General features: G+C 34.2%; 1 long non-coding RNA gene across 1 annotated transcript; it reads left to right on the top strand.

The window, feature by feature from the left end:
- Nucleotides 1–1008: 1008 nt before the first annotated feature.
- Nucleotides 1009–16925, top strand: LOC121733885. Its single transcript, XR_006036625.1, has 3 exons — nt 1009–1020; nt 15479–15485; nt 16727–16925. It is a non-coding gene; the product is annotated as an uncharacterized LOC121733885 (long non-coding RNA).
- Nucleotides 16926–18030: the final 1105 nt, after the last annotated feature.

The raw sequence follows: 18030 nt of genomic DNA on the forward strand, positions 1-18030 counted from the left end.
AGATTTTTATTATATCATACACATATTTTAATACACATCCAGATCCGGGAACATTGAAAACTTTTTGTTCCGTCGGCGGGATTCGAACCCGCGACCCCCGGCTTGAGCTACCAACGCGATCACCACTGAGTCACAGAGGTCTTCAAATATGACAGATATATGACAGATAACTTCTGTCAAATATGACAGAAGTTATCAAAATCAGTTAGGCTATACAATTTGCTTCAATTCATATGATTTTTTAAATATTGATAAAAGTGATACTTGATTGATTGAATCGTCTAAATCAGTCTTAATTGCAGTAATTGATTTTGATAAAAATTGAATGATTGACGTTAGAACTTCTAGTCTTTGTGGCACTTCAAGTAATCTGTTAGCCTACCAACGACTGAGATAAAAATGAATAATCATCATTAAGTAACTCAGCAATCATTATCATTACAAGGTCTCAAATACTGATTATATATTCTTAAAGGTCCATTTGTATTTGGCTATGATGAATAACGATGACTGAAACTGTGATTGCAAAGCTGTGCAGATTCAACGTCAATCATCAGCAATCTTAGTCAATCATCATCAGTCATCACAAATATTATATCTACATGTTTTTAATCACTTCTGTTTGTCCAACATGGGCCAAAGTAGAAAGACCGCAAGAGATTTTGAAAATAATTTTTATGTAAAGTATTTTCAAAGTGATCTGTTAACAATATTGTAGCTTTTTTAATTGATGGTGGTTTATGAAGCCACGTTCCTAGCTATTAAGGAAGTAAGTACCATAATACATCGTAAATCCTCGATTGAGCTATAAAATGCCATTGTATCACGACCAACCATATTAGGTTATATTTAATTTATTTTACTATGTGAATAATACATTATAAATTGTAATTTGATTTAGTGACAATGTAGTTGTATTTATTGCTTTAGATACGCCATTATATTGTTTGTTGTTTTTTTATTAGGAGAGCGCAGAACGCTGTTTTATTAAACAACGAAACTTGTGCAGTTATAAAATATGTACTCAAAAACACGTAGACATTCTGAAAAAGAGCTAAACTTAATTCGCCTTTTTTACTTACGAATTAGACCAAGTTGGCCTTTTTTAAATTGAGGAGCCTCACCAAAATTAAGCCTACGCGTATACTACATTTAAGGAAAAAATATAGAGAATTTTAATATTTGAACCATATTATTTTTTTTGACATAATTCTCCAACTCTATAAAGCACGCCAATATTTATTCAATACACAAGTGCACAGAGACGAATTTGGACACGGTCGCGTAAAATTCAATACTCGTAAAATATATAATATTCTTTGCCGTAACGGCGAACAATGGAAATGAATACAAGGTTCTATCACAGTACAAATATATACAGAAGTGGAACTCAATGATGTTCGTGAAATCAAATTCACAAAAAAACAAGCCTATCTAGGTATCGCGCGTTTGCGAATGCTTTTTTGTGCATTCTGCTCTCTAAAGTTGTCTGAGACTAGGCTTATGTATGCGTGAGATTGATTTGAACTTAGTATAAAGAATATGTTCTACGGTATATTTTTTGACTGTGGTCCTATTCTTTTACAAGTTATAAATATTGGATAATTGCATACTTTATAGCTGCTACATTTTATTGTAGCGATCAAGTTGACTACTATCGATATTGCACTTAAAAGATACGGTTTATTGATAGTTTTATATGTGTATTACTGTTTATATACTTTCGAAATGATATTATGTACGCAAATAATATCTGTGTATGGATCTACACATATAAGGAGAAACACAAATCTATGCAAATCCTAGTTTTTTAAGTGTCAAACAGTGTGGTCTTCAAATTTTTATCTGGGATTGCCATGACGTTTTTTATTTTGATATTAAAATATAAGTACTTATCTATACATATAAATAAAATTGAAGTGTCTGTTTGTAATATTGAAAGAACCGTTTTTTACTACATGCATATGAATGTACTTACGATACATATAGCAAAATAGTATTTTTTACAATTTTTGTCTGTCTGTATGTTGGTCTGTTTGTTCCGGCTAATCTCCGAAACGGCTGGGGCGATTTTGACGGGACTTTTTTTGGCAGATAGCTGATGTAATAAGGAGTAACTTAGGCTACTTTTTAACTGACTTTCAATAAAGAAGTTGGATATATTTTATTTTTTTAAATATTTTGTTCGGAAAAATTCTCTCTTTTTTATTATCTTCGTTATCACATTTTGCCGACGCGGACGAAGTCGCGGGCAACAGCTAGTTTTTTTTATATATTTTGTTAGGAAAAATTCTCTCCTTTTTATTGAAGAAGCTGTAAGTAAATAACATTTTGACTGAAGGTGGCCGGAACAGAAGTCTATGCTACTCACGGTAAGATTACTTTTCATAAATTACTCTATGTCCCATTACGAAATCCAATTTAATAAGGTATTTACGAGTCTCCATTTAATAAGCTGCCATGTAGTTGTCAATGCAATAATTAACTATTAAAATAACGAATTTTACTAACAAATCTTAAGCGTTTCTGCATTTTAAGTATTGAATTAACTACAAAAACCTTTTATAAAAATTGATACCCTCTGACTCTCCGTCGTAATTCATTACGTAATATGAAAATGGGTGCATTAATAAATTTATTTCACATTCCATTATACGAAACTAGACGTTTCACGTGGCTCCGCCTTCGTAAATATTTTAGAGGGAAAGATTTCGGTTACCGAGCATTATAACATCTTTATCATAGACTAACCTTACAGCTAAGGTAAATAACACCAACTCGTCAATTTTATAATATTAGTAAAAATATCTCTGCAAGTTACTTGGTCTGTGGTCGATTATGTGGAGTCGACGCGGTGCTAACCAGAAGTTCAGAGGCAGGTGTTTCGTATGATAACTCCAAACACAAACACCAAAAGCCTTCAATGAAGGATCATTAATGGAATTTCGGAGCTCATAAGAGGGTACATTCATAGAAACGGCGAAGCAAGGAACGCGTTAAATGAAACGCTTTGGGGGTTCTTTTGGCGCCGTTTTTACGTTTGAAATTGTAATACTAAAATTGTAATACTAAAATATACAATAATCAAGAGTCGACTATTAAGGCAGCTGTCATCCATCCACTGACCGATATTGTCTTTAAATCGTCGTTAAATCGTCGTCTTACCAGATGGTAAGCTACAGGGCGTCTTACGTTTCTCTAATCGTAGTTTAACCACTTCAACACTTAACTGCTCCATAGATCGTCTGTCCTTCTGCACTGGCCAGCCCAATCTCTCTGCAGCGTGCTAATTCTATTAACACTACCTTTAGGTTCCTGGCGAATAACATCGCTACTAATTTTATTATCCATTCACTATGTTACAGAAACCCTGACTATTTATCTTTCTGAGCAACCATCAACTTATGCGTCAGTCAGTAACATAACTCCACTTATCACAGTCGGGTAAACCTGAAGTCCCTTTCATTGTAACATTGGTGTGGTCCCTCGTTAATCGAGTCGAAGCTAGTTGGGTCGTACTAATTGTTACCACAAACAGTCCGAGCCGGTCTTATGAATCGAGAAGAATTTATGAATAACTTAGCGCTGTTGACCGTGCAAGAGAAAACGAATTAGTATGAACGTAAACCTGTCCACCAATTCTAGTATTGAATGCATTACAGTATAGTTTATTATATTTTGATCCACTTCGTTTTTTAACAAATAGCCATATCTTACGTCAATCAATATTTAAACGACAGATTTTTCGAGTTTTCACTTTTCGCCAATCCAGAACGGGTTTGACTTTGTTTTGGCACATCATGATAAGGAAACCAACCATCAATTTGTTATTTTGATGGGAAACGGTCTGAATTGAATAAAACACAAAGCTGCATTATAGTAATGAAACGATGTATATTTTCGTAATTCTACATGCAAGTCTAAAATATGCTTAGATATTAAAGATAACTAACTCAATGATACTGATTTAATATTTTATAATTTACAAAATTGTTCCTTAAACAAAACGAATAAGCCAGACAGTACGGTTTTCCAATAACTCATTTGCTGGTAAGTGAGCAGGAAAACAAATAATTCTACCCTCCATTTTCATTACATGGCATTTGGAGGGCTCGTCAAACAATAATTGAATGTGATTACATTTGCGGAAACTCATACAGTACCCTGGCTTTGTCTGCTTCCGGGAATTTTGCTATTTCATTATAAGTAGCTATTTGACTGTGCTTTGCTCGGTATTCGATAAAACACGAATAAAATGACACTTTCTAAGAATTATTCCTAGCTAAATCGATTTATCCCCCCAAAACCCCCTATATACTAAATTTCATAAAAATCGTTGGAGCCGATTCCCAAATTCCAATTATATATAATATGCATACAACAATTGCTCGTTTAAAGATATAAGATGTAATGATTATCGTGATTATTTTTCCGACCCAAATATCGACCAATAGAATTGCACCATTCGACGTCACGTGGTACAACCTACATGGTATTATACTGATAATTTTTTGAAAATTTTCTCTGGTAGTTGCTATATATAAAAGACAAACACGTCAAACTGACAGGTTGAATTCAATTGTGTCTCATGGTGCAATTATATTGGCCGACATTTGGGACGGAAAAATAATCCCCCGAATACCACACGAGCTTCAAAACTATCTGGCATTTCCCTCAAGGTTCCCTGCAAACAAATAAAGTCGTCCTTCATTTGTTTGCAACGAACCTATCGGGAAATATCCGATAATTTTGAAGCTCTTGTGGTATTATAAGTGAAAAATTTAATATATAGATTTAAATAAAAAAGAAACAATTACTGTGTCGGCCAGTAAGTAAATAGCAGGGCAGACATAAAAGTGTCCGGAATTTGGATCGTATCAAACAGCTAATTACAGACATCCATACGACTTTTTGGAGTTGACCAATCAGAACATTTGCTAAAGGGTAAAATAACATTTTGTAGTTTCAGTAAGCCAAGACTGTATTGAAAATGAATTGAAGTTGAATTTAAATCAAAGAAATTACAATAATATTATCAATTGTCACAAAACCTTTTATGATTTTGTCCAGGCTCCTGTGCTTCTTATTCTTTTATACCTGAAACGAGCTTTTGCCCACGGCTTCGCTCGCGCTAAGAAGTATTATTATATACAAACTTTCATCCCCTATTTGAACCCCTTGGGGTTGGAATTGATCATAATCCTTTCTTAGCGGATGCCTACGTCATAACATCTACCTGCATGCCAAATTTCAGCCCGATCCGTCGAGTGGTTTGGGCTGTGCGTTGATAGATCACTATGTCAATCAGTCAGTCACCTTTGAGTTTTATATATAGATAAATTTTATTTCAGGTATAAAAGAATAAGAAGCACAGGAGCCTGGACAAAATCTTATAAGGTTTTGTGACAATTGATAATATTATTATTGTAATGCGTAAAATGCTTTGTATGCAACCTATAAATGCCAATAAAGTGGCATTATACAAGCCAATAGATGTCTATTCTATTATTCCGATCTGATTGATTTGAATTGGCCACATCATAAAATGCAACCATTTCATCAAATTAGCGAATCTACGATACGCACAGCAAATAAACGTACCCGAAATAACAATAAATCATTCAGTACTGTCAACTGTGGCACTCCGAATTCCTCCGTATAGGTCTGTCAACACCCTCAGACGTTCAACCCTTCCACTCCAGCCACAAAACTTCAGTCAATATTGGTCGTCCACTGTGGCGGATCTGGCCCAAGTCACAGGAGTCGCAGGTTTGTTATGACTTCGTTTTGTTGTCATGTTTGTCTTTGAAAGTATCTCTACTGTTTTGAAATATTCTCGGACTGTTATTCGGGATGACTTGACTGATATTAGCTCGTACTGTCACTGTAAGATAGCTAATGCACAATCTATGCACAATTGACAGAACCGCTAATGTTAAGAGGAACTACAATGCAAAGGTGTCACTAGACATCTGATTATATTATTATGCACTATCAAAGTCCCGATTTTGCACTGTAAAATTCATTTTCGGAATTTTATTTTAATTTTCACATCACTATTAAATTATTATTATCATCATCAATCTATTTTTTTTTTTCAATAAATAAGATGGACAGAATATTTTTAGAACGTTTTATATCGAATTGGGGTTTCGAAAAACTCACGCGAGGGAAAACCACTGGTAACCACCAAGTCTTTTGATAAAATTATGTAACCTTTAACATTTTTCGTCATTTATCTATTTTTAATCTTAAAAATGTATCGAGTTCAATTTAGAGTAGCATTAAACGCTTGCGTTTTTAACTTGTATCACACGGCAGAAAGTATTATATTGACCCTTTGTCCTTTTAACGCCACTAGTGTGTTTGAAGTCGTCGGGTATTACAAGTCCATTAGTTCGCTCGCGGATATATTATAAGCCCGAAGCCCGAAGCCCGAGAGCATTCAGAAGGTGTGGAGATGACTCACTTTTTTAATTTTAAAAACTCTTTGTACTTAGGTACTAAAAAGTCATAAATAAAAACTGAACGTGTGACCGAAATGTCGAGACACGATAATGCGGCGATGCATTGTTGTGGATATAAAATTAAAAGGCGACGCTATAGAACTAATACGTCCCTAACGACGAAACTTTGTTTATGAACGTTCTCATAGCAAAAAAGTCAAGATCAATGAGATCGGCTGTTTTCAGGATCAATCCTTATAACTAGATGACATAATAGTGCATTTATTCATTAATGTTTTCCAATCATGTATTGAAAAATATAACCTGACCTAACCTAACCTTGTATTAACGAATATAATTAATGTTCTATTAAATTAACGTAGAGATTTGTTTTAGTTTATCAAAGTCCCTATTTTTATGGGTGTAAATAAGCTTCTTACTTCTGCTAAATATTACTATATTCCAACTTACAAACCTACCTACGAATAATTTTATTTGCAAACATTGCATGGGCCTCTAATAATAAAAAGGCGACTCCACTCATTTATATTTGTCTATTCCCATTATATTTTTGGACAAAAGTCCTGGAGTGTTTGGTTGCTGGTTGTGGATGGAGAGCAACAAATATGAAGGACAAATAGGCTCGGTTCTCACAGAACCAGTCGGGTTTGACACGACCGTTATTGATGTTCAATAGGCTGTATCATATTTAGGACGCACTCAATGAATACGGCCTTTAAGGAGCATTTAGTGGAAAATTCAGTATTTCGTATTCTTTTCGGTATATCTGTATAGAGATAGACATTTCAAATTTTCCAATAAATAATTCATATTTATTACTGGATAGCTTAAAATATCTAACATGAAACATATAAATAATAATGATAATTTATTATATTGTAACAGATCGATAAAATTTATAAAACAGTTAATTGACAAACATTTTTTCTAAGTAAGCTACTGAGGATAGAATCCAAAACTTACAGCCAGTACAAATCAATTAAAATGTAAATGATACAAAAAAGAGTAACAGATACAAAGGGCTTATCTAAATTGAAAAGGAATATTGAATGTGATATTTTCGCAATAAATACTCTTCGCAATTGGGACTATCTTGATGATAAAGAAAGATAAAGAAATGGAAACGAGGTCAAACCCTGAGGAATCTGGACATCTTGAGATGATAGATACGAACAACGTGTCAGACATTTCACAGTATTTTTCTCTATTCGACTTACGGCGGTTCCCAATATTTGATCTATCTCTGGTTTGGCCCTACTAGAGATAGGAATAGCTCATATTAGACATTAGAGACATATATTTTATGTCAATTGTGAGCTATTCCTATCTCTAGTAGGGCAAAACCACAGATAGATCAAATATTGGGAACGGCCGTTAAAGTTCAAAGCGTATAAGCAGCTATAATATGAAAACATACTGCCTTCCTATTCCGCTGGCAGCTATGATTGTCAACAAGATTGCGAAGCTAGTGGTAAATCGTCAGCAAACCTGGGGAGGCCAGAGAGAGACCCCATTATGCCAATATAAATCAATACTTAATAGTGTCACGCCAAACACGATGATTACACTCCTACCGAATATTGCAATATTTACTGCGTTTAAGTCCAGTTAAGATTTACCGCATCAACATCAATACTTTGACAGTCCCATAGTGACAGCTGTTCGTAAAGTGTATTATACTTCACGTGAGTTCCGAGGAAAGCCGAAACTAAACAGGAACCGAAAATGGACAGAAACTGAAACCGAATCCGAAACTTAAATCGAATTATTTATTTTACGTCATCAAAAGGAATTTCTCCAACAGTTATTGGCTATATATTTTTATCAGTAGCAAAATTTATTTTTGGATCGGAAATTATTATAAGATTATTGATAGCAATTATCTTTATAGTACCATCTCAGATGTCTGTCGATAAAATTCTTTCATGAATTTAATAAAATATCTATAATTGGTCGGCGTATAGAAAACAAGCACAGAAAAAAAATCGACGTTAGTCGCGTTACGCGTAATCACACTTGTCTCTGATCGCAAAGAAACAAAGCTGAAGAAAAAGGTTCTTTACATAAACATAAGATTAGAATATTACAAACCATCCGAAGACTCCAAGACCCAATTATTACTAAGATAATTTTTAACGGAGGATATTTACTAATTACTAACTTTTTAAGGTCAGCTTGATCTGTCACGTCCTTTTTAATCTTCAAAACAGAGACAAGCAAGTCTTGTTACATATTTATTCAATGTGTACTAGATGACCCGGTGAACCTATGTAACCCTTCCCTGGACTTCTACGAACATTTTAAGAATTAGCCAAATCGGTTTAGCTGTCCTCGAGTTATAGCGAAAGTAACAGAATTACAATTTATTTTTATGAATACTTAATAAAAATGGATTACTTGGTATTAGGGGGATATCGTAGAATATTTTATGCAGTACCGCTAAATTCATATCAATTTAACAGAAATAATGAATAATAATGACAATTAAAAGATGAATGAAGACTTATCAAGTTATCACAGATAATCTCCAAATTATGACGTCATTAATATGTCGATTAATTATATTACAGTAGTGCACTTTTATATCTTAATCGTTTTATCTTGATTATAGAGGCCAATGTTACAAAATTTACTAGTTGATTTACTCTTATAAACCTATCTGAGTTTTCGAATTCATTGAATAATTGGTCTTTTCATATTTTATATTTTTGAGCATTTTATACAAGATGTTAGTGTAAATAACGTTATCTTTGGAAGCATCAAATGAGCCCGTCAAATTTCAAAATGAACAACTTTTTCTATTAGAACAATGATGGGAACTCAAAAAAATCCGTCTTCATACCCATGCAAATTGCCGATCTGGGCATCCGTATGGGTATGAAGACGGCATTTTTTTTTTGAGTTCCCAGCATTGTTCTCATAGAAAAAGTTGTTCATTTTGACGGGCTCATTTGAGGCTTTCAAGGATAATGGTGTTTACATTAACATCTTGTATAAAATGCTCAAAAATATAAAATATGAAAAGACCAATTATTCAATGAATTCGAAAACTCAGATAGGTTTATAAGAGTAAATCAACTAGTAAATTTTGTAACATTGGCCTCTATAATCAAGATAAAACTGTATAAAATTTATACGTTTGACGAAATAACGATTTCTTTATAAAAACGAGATATAATACCTATTGAATACTAAAGAAAAAAAAAATATTTTTAAATTCGATAATGTACAAGTACCGAAAATAATATGGAATGTTGCAGAGCTAGAATATCTTGTTTTATGATGAATCAATACTATTGTCCCATTGATTAAACAAAACTTGCTTATCACTGCAAAAGTCATCTCCATACTTATGTTACGGTGCAACGGTAAAACCGGTCCGAATAAAAAGTTACCGGACTCATAGAAGCCGAAAATTATCTGTATTAATTATTAGGGATTAGCATACAATGGGTAGAACAGTGGTGGCGCCGCCGCCTACGCTGCTCCTACAATACCAATTCATATTGATACAATTTATGCATGCTTATTGTATACTCTACTTTCATAATAATCTTATATCTTTAAACGAGCAATTCTTGTATATATATATATATATATATATATATATATATATATATATATATATATATATATATATATATATATATATATATATATATATATATATATACAGGGTGTAATAAAAACAAGTGATAATACTTTAGGGTGTGTACGTGTTCCTTGTAGAGAGTTCACTGTGAAAGTAGCAGCGCTGAAAGACCAAATTTTTTTTTCACTTTTGTATGGGGAAACTCGTGACGCTCGGGCTCTTGCCCATACAAAAGTGAAAAAAAATATTCGTCTTTCAGAGCTGCTACTTTCACAGTGAACTCTCTACAAGGAACATGTACACACCCTAAAGTATTATCACTAGTTTTTGTTACACACTGTATATCATTTCTATCATTTCTAGAAAATGTCATTTTCATCGGATATCGAGCAAGGCTCGGTCAAACAGTTAGTTATTATAATTAAATGTTGTTTTGTATTACGTATGGGAATATGCTTGAAAGCCGCAAAGGAATATTTTTTTTGACCGTGCAAAGAGTTGTAATTTCAGAGGTAGTGATGACGTCCAGGACTCTCTACCTGCAGACAATTTTTTTCCTTTTTGCTAAGATTGTGCTCAAGATTATTCTCAGGATGTTTTAACGAAACTCGCTCTCAACTCCACTGTGCTGCCAATGGTTTTTGAGTGTAGCCAAACTTTCACTTAAATGATACGTTCTTAACATCAAACTAAATAATTCAATACAATTTTAAGACTCTGAACTCATCAGGCAAGATTGGTATTTATTAGGAGGTTGAGAGCGGCCTATTACAGCTTAAGATTCCCATAACTTTTCACCATTCCACGTATGATTAGCGAGTCAGCTTCCTCACCAAATCACCTGTTTGTAAGTGCTTATTACGATTAATCTATCCCCCATCTTCGCCCATTTACGCGGTGTCGAAATAAATAAACGCATAATGGTACCTTTGCGAATTTAATTGATTTCTGATACTAAACGTTAGTACAGTCAAAACCCAATGTAATCTACCACAAGTCCGCCTTATGTCCATGGCGGTAGGGTTCAAAAATGGTACGTGTATCTGTAATAATTGTTAATGAAACATACGGATACAAATTGCCATATCCTTCCCATTACGAACTTGATTCATGCTCGGAAATAATCGAGATTTAATTTAAAACATTTATTACTTGGTGGGAAGAATACGCTTTGTTCTATTTAAGGGGTCAATTTAACCTTTCGGCACACAACATAAATGAAAAATCGAGTAAGTAGCCATTCGAACAATTTAATAACAAAAGGTAAAAACGAATTAATTTTTTTTTCTTGCGGCTCGCGGGGCGAAAATAGTTTCATGATCAAATCCTCTCACTATAAAATTATTTGAAATCACTTTAATGACTATGCGCGTGCGCCGATTCAATCTACTTCAAACTAGCAAATAATGGGATGGATAAATTAGATTCTGTCAACCTGTTTATAATATGAATGCTTAGCGCATTACTTCACCAGTTCACACAAAAAAAGCTTTGAAACTTTTCCTTATTTACTAGACGTCGCGACAGCAGGTTTTTGTGCTGTACCGACTTGTTGGGGCGCACTTGTATCTTCTCCGTTGACAAAAAATCTACATGCAGTGTACAGTGCGTTCAGGGTTAATTTACCTCTAACAGCACCTTATTGACAACGTCTTAAGATAAAAAAAACATCGAGATTTTACGAATCCTAGTTTTATGAACTACATAGTCAATTGCAGCGACATAAAAAACTAATTTACAAAGTGTATTGTTTCGTTTTATGTGGCCCTCGATTTCGTGTTCAATTTTTATATGGCGGCGCATAAAAACGGAGTGTGGAGCCACACAAGACGCCCATAAACACTCACCACCCAGACCCTACTGCTACTTCTTAATTCTGAGCACTCGCAGTACTGTTGCCGCATTTGAACCCATTCAGGGTATTATCAAACCTGTTATCGAACCCCTGAAGAACCTCAGCGGTTGGCAGGAAGATTCCAAGAACACAACGCGCTTTTTAAAAAAAATATTTATCATATTTCATTTGATGATAAAAAAGTATTAATATCGATTAAAGTATCGGCATTATCTATTTTATTGTTTTCTTTCCTTAAATTAAGATAAAGATTATAGTGTATCGGAATGATTTTGTTTTAAGTTTAAAACTACTTCTCGCATTATATTTGAAAAGTATGCACAATACATGCAGGAGTATTGACTATTGAAACAAATATTTTTATTTTAACAATATTTTTTGACACTATTTGATTCAAATTACATTAACCAACAAACCTTACCAAGTTAAAGATGGTGCATACAATTTTATTTACCTACTTATTTATAATTAACATTTAAACATATTTTATAGCTTTACATGATTTTTAATTGCTCACATAAACCGTTTAATTAATGATTTTATGTTGCGCAATTATGCGCAATGCCATCCGTGATCCATAGAGAATCGACGATGTAGGTAATGGAAAATAGGAAATTAGAAACCAAACTACTATTTGAGTATTTAGGAGCAAATTCATATTTATTTTGGATTCTTAATTTTTGTAAAGAAAATAAAAAAAAAACTAGACATATCCTTGAGCATCTTAGTATTTGATTGACCGGGTTATTGGACTCCTGGATGTACCTAAGCGAAAGTAGTAAAGTATCAAATCCACTAACCTCAATTAGAGTTACGACAATAAAAATGTCGAATCCCAAAAAACGCATCGTTTTGGTGGGATCCTTAACCACGTGGTTTGGTCTACGTTAACGGCACCTTTTATCATGGCGCCTTACAATTAGGCATTCCGGAGTAGATATGCCACAGTCAAAGCCTTAAACTAAGGACCTTTGAAAAATGTCTGCTTTTTATTAATTTGATCATTAGCTATCACAAAAAATGTGGTATATTTAAAAAAAAAACATATTTCTTAAATAATCATCATTTTATTTCAACTGTGCGATAAATTACATAACGCGCTTAGTAACTCAAATATTAAAATGGCGGCTCATACAATTTAAAAATAATGTTGACATTCGATCTTTTGTTTTGTAACTCCCTTAAAAGTATATTTTAAGGGGTTTTCTTAAAACATATCGTTTTACTAAATCAGATCTTATATTTTATAAAGTCCAAAAGTAACGAAAACTTTAAGCTTTAATCAATAACATTAAAGATAAGTTTGTCGTTCAGAAAGAAAAGGATTTTATATAGTTGGGTAAACGTGGCACTTGGCAGTACCGGATGTTCAAGTTTGACCGTAACATAGCAGGATGGAATATAATTTTTATTGCGATGATCAATTAACAAGAATGGGCAATAGTTAATTGGTAACGTGTTATGGAATGTAAAAAAAATATTTTTTTTTATAAAAAAAATATTTCACATTCCATCTAAAGTGCTTTAAAAATATTTTACATTCCATCTAAAGTGCTTTATGTACCTCTGACAGGAACTTCATACTTACGACCAATGAGTTTCTAAAATACTAGAGTAGCAATGTCTTACAAAAGATTCTCAGAAATGCGTAACCACTTTTTTGTTCAAAAGACAATGTCAAGTCATATATTCGTTATGTCATTATGTATGTGAGATATGCCTGCAGGCATCTTCGAAGTGGCAACACGTTGCTACAGTAAACTTCCAATCTAGTTACGTTAGTAACATAGAATATCATTGCTTACGACCATCACCCAGGTAAATAATTCTAACCAATCAACAGATTGTATCAAGAACTAAACATCTTTCTAGACTATGACTTCTTTGATGAGTCAGAACTCAGAACTGCTGACCCACAAAACAAAAGGACAATAGTTACGTTTAGGTTCAGCTTTTTAAGCATGTAGAGAGGGAGTAACAGGAGTTACTCGTACATACAATGTATTTTGCATTTTCGTTGCGCCAAACTCCGATGCGACAAAATTAGTTTATCGGGCGTAAATTTTTTCGGGATAAAAAGTATTCTATGTCCTTACCCGGGACTTGAAGTATCTCCATACTTTTCAGCAAAATCGATTCATCGGTTTGTACGTAAACAGGGGGGGGGGGGGTGAGCCAAAATCTTTTCGTTTTTGCTTCGTTATAGAATCGCCGATGAAAATGTATAGAATTGACATAGGCGTTCGTTAATAATATGACGTTGACGTTCGACTCGTCTTATGTCAATTCGGTACATTTTGATCGGCGGCGGCGTTTCTATAACCACAATATAACGAAGCGAATACGAAAAAGTTTCGGCTAAATGGTCAGGTAAAACCATAGACATAATATATACGTAGAACACAGACGTCACACTTATGCATTTGTAATATTAGCACTTAATTGTCGACGACCACCGCAATGCTGTTCTAAGCGGGTGGTTTTTTGGCCAGCAAATTGATACGTTATCAAAAATAACCAGAGGCTTAGCCTTTGGCGTCCAATTTAACTGAGCCCTCAGGTAGCTTTATTAATTGACCGTAAAAGTCGCAAAAAACACGGGAGAGTTTGAGAGACAATGAAATTTAACAAAATTGATAACTCAATTTAGTGTTCTTTGACAGGGGAAGGTGTGGAGTCGCTTTTAATTTTGATACTTCTATTATTATAAAGTTCTCGCGTTATGGTATATTATTATGTTTTCCAAACCCCTCCGAATCCGCAGGGCCCATTTTATTGTAAATATGTGGTGTGTTTGTAATAATTTGTATCATACTCGAAATAAACAGTAAGTATGGCAAAACGTTGTCCGGGTCAACTAGTTCTATATGACACTACAATGTTTATATAGAAATAGTGTTTTTTAAAGAAATAAAGGGGGCAAACGAGCAAACGGGTCACCTGATGGAAAGCAACTTCCGTCGCCCTTGGACACACAGCATCAGAAGAGCTGCAGGTGCGTTGCCGGTCTTTTAAGAGGGAATAGGGTAATAGGGGAGGGTAGGGAAGGGAATAGGGGAGAGTAGGGAAGGAAATATGGGAGTGAGGGAATACCCTTTCTTTAACGTGGCCATGGAGTAAAAAAAAATTATCGTCCTCTACGGTTCTAAAGTTTTTTTTTACTTCCGACGTACGTTAAAAAAGTTAATCGTCAGTCGTCTCTACGGTTTTCTGTGTCGCGACACCGGGCGGCATCGTTTGTGTACAGTAATATGCTCATAAATTAATGGACATCGACCGTACGCTGGAAACGCTAATTCATGTAAACTTTACGTCCATCTTTATTGGGCTTTTATGAAACACGCAAATTAGCCAAATAAAACACGCGACACGAAGTATGTCTTTACAACTTTCTCACTGGAATATCGACGAAGATCCTATACGTATGTACTACGTGTAAATAGTATGTTTAAGCACAGAATATTATATTTTATATAAAATAAGGGGGAAACTGTCGCTTTCCATCAGGTGATGGAAAGCGACTACCGTCTCAATTGGAAACTTGCAACATCAGAAGAGCTGCAGAGTACAGGTGCCTAGCTGGGGAGGGAATACGCTCTCATCCTGATGGTTTGCAGGTCGTATTGGTCCGGAAATACCGCTGGCTACAGTTGGTCCCAAATTTTAGTTAACAGATTTAATAATAATATTATGCTGTCTTCTGAGAGAAGACAGCATTACGCATGATTCCGTTTATCGTGCGGGAACCGTACGTTTTAACATGACAGAAACTCAAGGTAATGCCATACCACATAAGTAGAGAAGAAAGTAGAGTATTTACAAGTCAAAGACACACGCAAGATTTACAATACCTATCATTAATATTTAGTATGGAGACATTAAAGCTTAAATTATTACAGTTGAAATTAGTTTAACCTAGTGGTTATAATATGTTTACTAGGTATCTATTTTCGTTAATATTATTGTTAAAAATTTTAAAATAATATGTCCTAACTCCTAGCCTATAATATTTTCTCAGATATTTTTTTTTTATTTTTTTTTATCATCCATACGACACACCTAACAACAATCCGCTTTCTTCGAATCGCCAACCGCCAACCGTAAAGTAGTTTATTAACTGGTTAATTTTAACCGCGTTAGAGGCAGTTTAGCTTCAGAAGCGGCCACTCTAATGTCTTTAATTACCATGATATAAATCTACTGAGTGAGGGCGGGGTCTAAAGGGTATAATTGGTCTGTTAAGGGTGCAGCGTCACTGGACTGTTAAGGGCAGGTATAACTTATAAGAGTAAAAATTTTATAAAGTTTCTCGTTATAAGTAGACTACAACAAACAAAATTTGTTGACACTTTCTTCGTATCAATTCCCAAATTTTCTCACCGTATAAACCTATTTCAAGACTAAAATTTGGTAAATCGGTTCAGCCGTTTCCGAGTTTTAGCGAGATTAACAAAATTTATTTTTATTTGTATTGTACTATCAGAGAAGATATTTCCTAGCTAGATGGCGGACCTAAGTAATTTGGGCGCGTTACGTCAAACCCATCCGACCAATCACAGCTATTACTGAATTGACATAAGCCGACCAAACGACGTAGGTCCGTCAACTGCCTATGGAATCAATTTCCTCGATGCACGTTGGTACAGGAAGTACTTATAGGTAAGTGTCAGGACATAATATAAAGTAATAATTAATATTCAATGTTGAGTTTCAGAACTTTTCAGAGTCGTGTCGCCATTCGCGGTTTCTTTGTCTGAGGGAACTAAATGTGGGCGGCAGACGGCAGTACCTACATAATATCAAGTGAAATAGTATATTACGCACCTAGGGCAGGAAAATAAGAAATGTCTCAGATCACATGTAATTGTTGGCTTTCAACAAACATGTGATTTGAGGCTTTCTTATTTACTGCCCATGGTGCGTATACTATTTTTCTCATCGACGAAGGCGGAAAACGGCAACATCGGTAAGCGCAGCGGGAAGAAAGTTGACGTTTTCGGCCCGGAGGTGAGAAAAATTAATTTTATATATCATTTGACTCTTTAACACCTTTTTTTAAAGGAGGGGAAATACGTTACGTATCCCCCGACCCCTCGGGGGAAGGGGCGGGCGTATGTGGGGACTCTTTAACACCTAGAATACATAACATTACAATTAATGTTTTCAAATTAAGCTACGTAATATTGAAACTCTTAAATATTTTAATTTAACATCAGAAAAAAAAAGTTGTAGTCCATACGTCTTGTCACTTGTGAGTTGTGCTTCGCCTTAACCCGTGTTTAGTCCAAGCGGCCTATCGCATGACGTTACAAACTATTATGTTTTTTTGATTTATTTATGAAACATCCCTTTGTCCTTTAAGGGTGGCGTGATTAATAAAGGGCGGTCTAATATAAAAGAACTTCAAACAACAGGCGTAACATTCGTTTCTTGTTATTTAAAACTGAATGGAAGGAATTTTAGTAAAAAAACATCTAATAAGTATTTTGTTAACTGTATCCAAGAAACTACTTAAAATAATCTATGATAAGAAGGTAGGTACTTTTTGTATTTTGTACGTACCTACTTACCAAAATATACGTGTGGATATAATACATTTAATTATTTAAAACTGTACACTTTACGGATAGACGGCTAGCTGTTGCCTAGTTGTCCTAAATGACTTAGGTTATGTTCTGCAAATCTTTAGAATTATTACTTTACTTACTAAAACACTAAATTAAGTTATCTTTTTTTTCTATAACTCGTGTGTTCATAAGTTTCGAGACAAAATAAAAGTTGCATATTTTTTAATATAAATTATATGTAAGTAAGTACTATAAAATTATAAGTATTTTTAAAAACAATAACCAACAATAAAATATAATTAAATTTCAAAATGACCACCCCTGTTTTTAATGCGGCGGGGCTAAAATGGTCACATTTAGCAATTCCTCTCAATCAATTCAGCAATGAATTGTCAAAACTGTCAAACTGACAAATGTCAAATCAGTACAAAAATACAAAAATGAATTGCAAGCAGAGTTGCATTTTGCGATTTTAGAAAAATGAATTATAATATTATGATTCATATCATGATTCTTCAAAGCGACCATTTTAGCCCCGCAGGCCCTTAG

The sequence above is a fragment of the Aricia agestis genome, chromosome 14 (genome assembly GCF_905147365.1).
Source record: "Aricia agestis chromosome 14, ilAriAges1.1, whole genome shotgun sequence".
Lineage (NCBI taxonomy): Eukaryota > Metazoa > Arthropoda > Insecta > Lepidoptera > Lycaenidae > Aricia > Aricia agestis.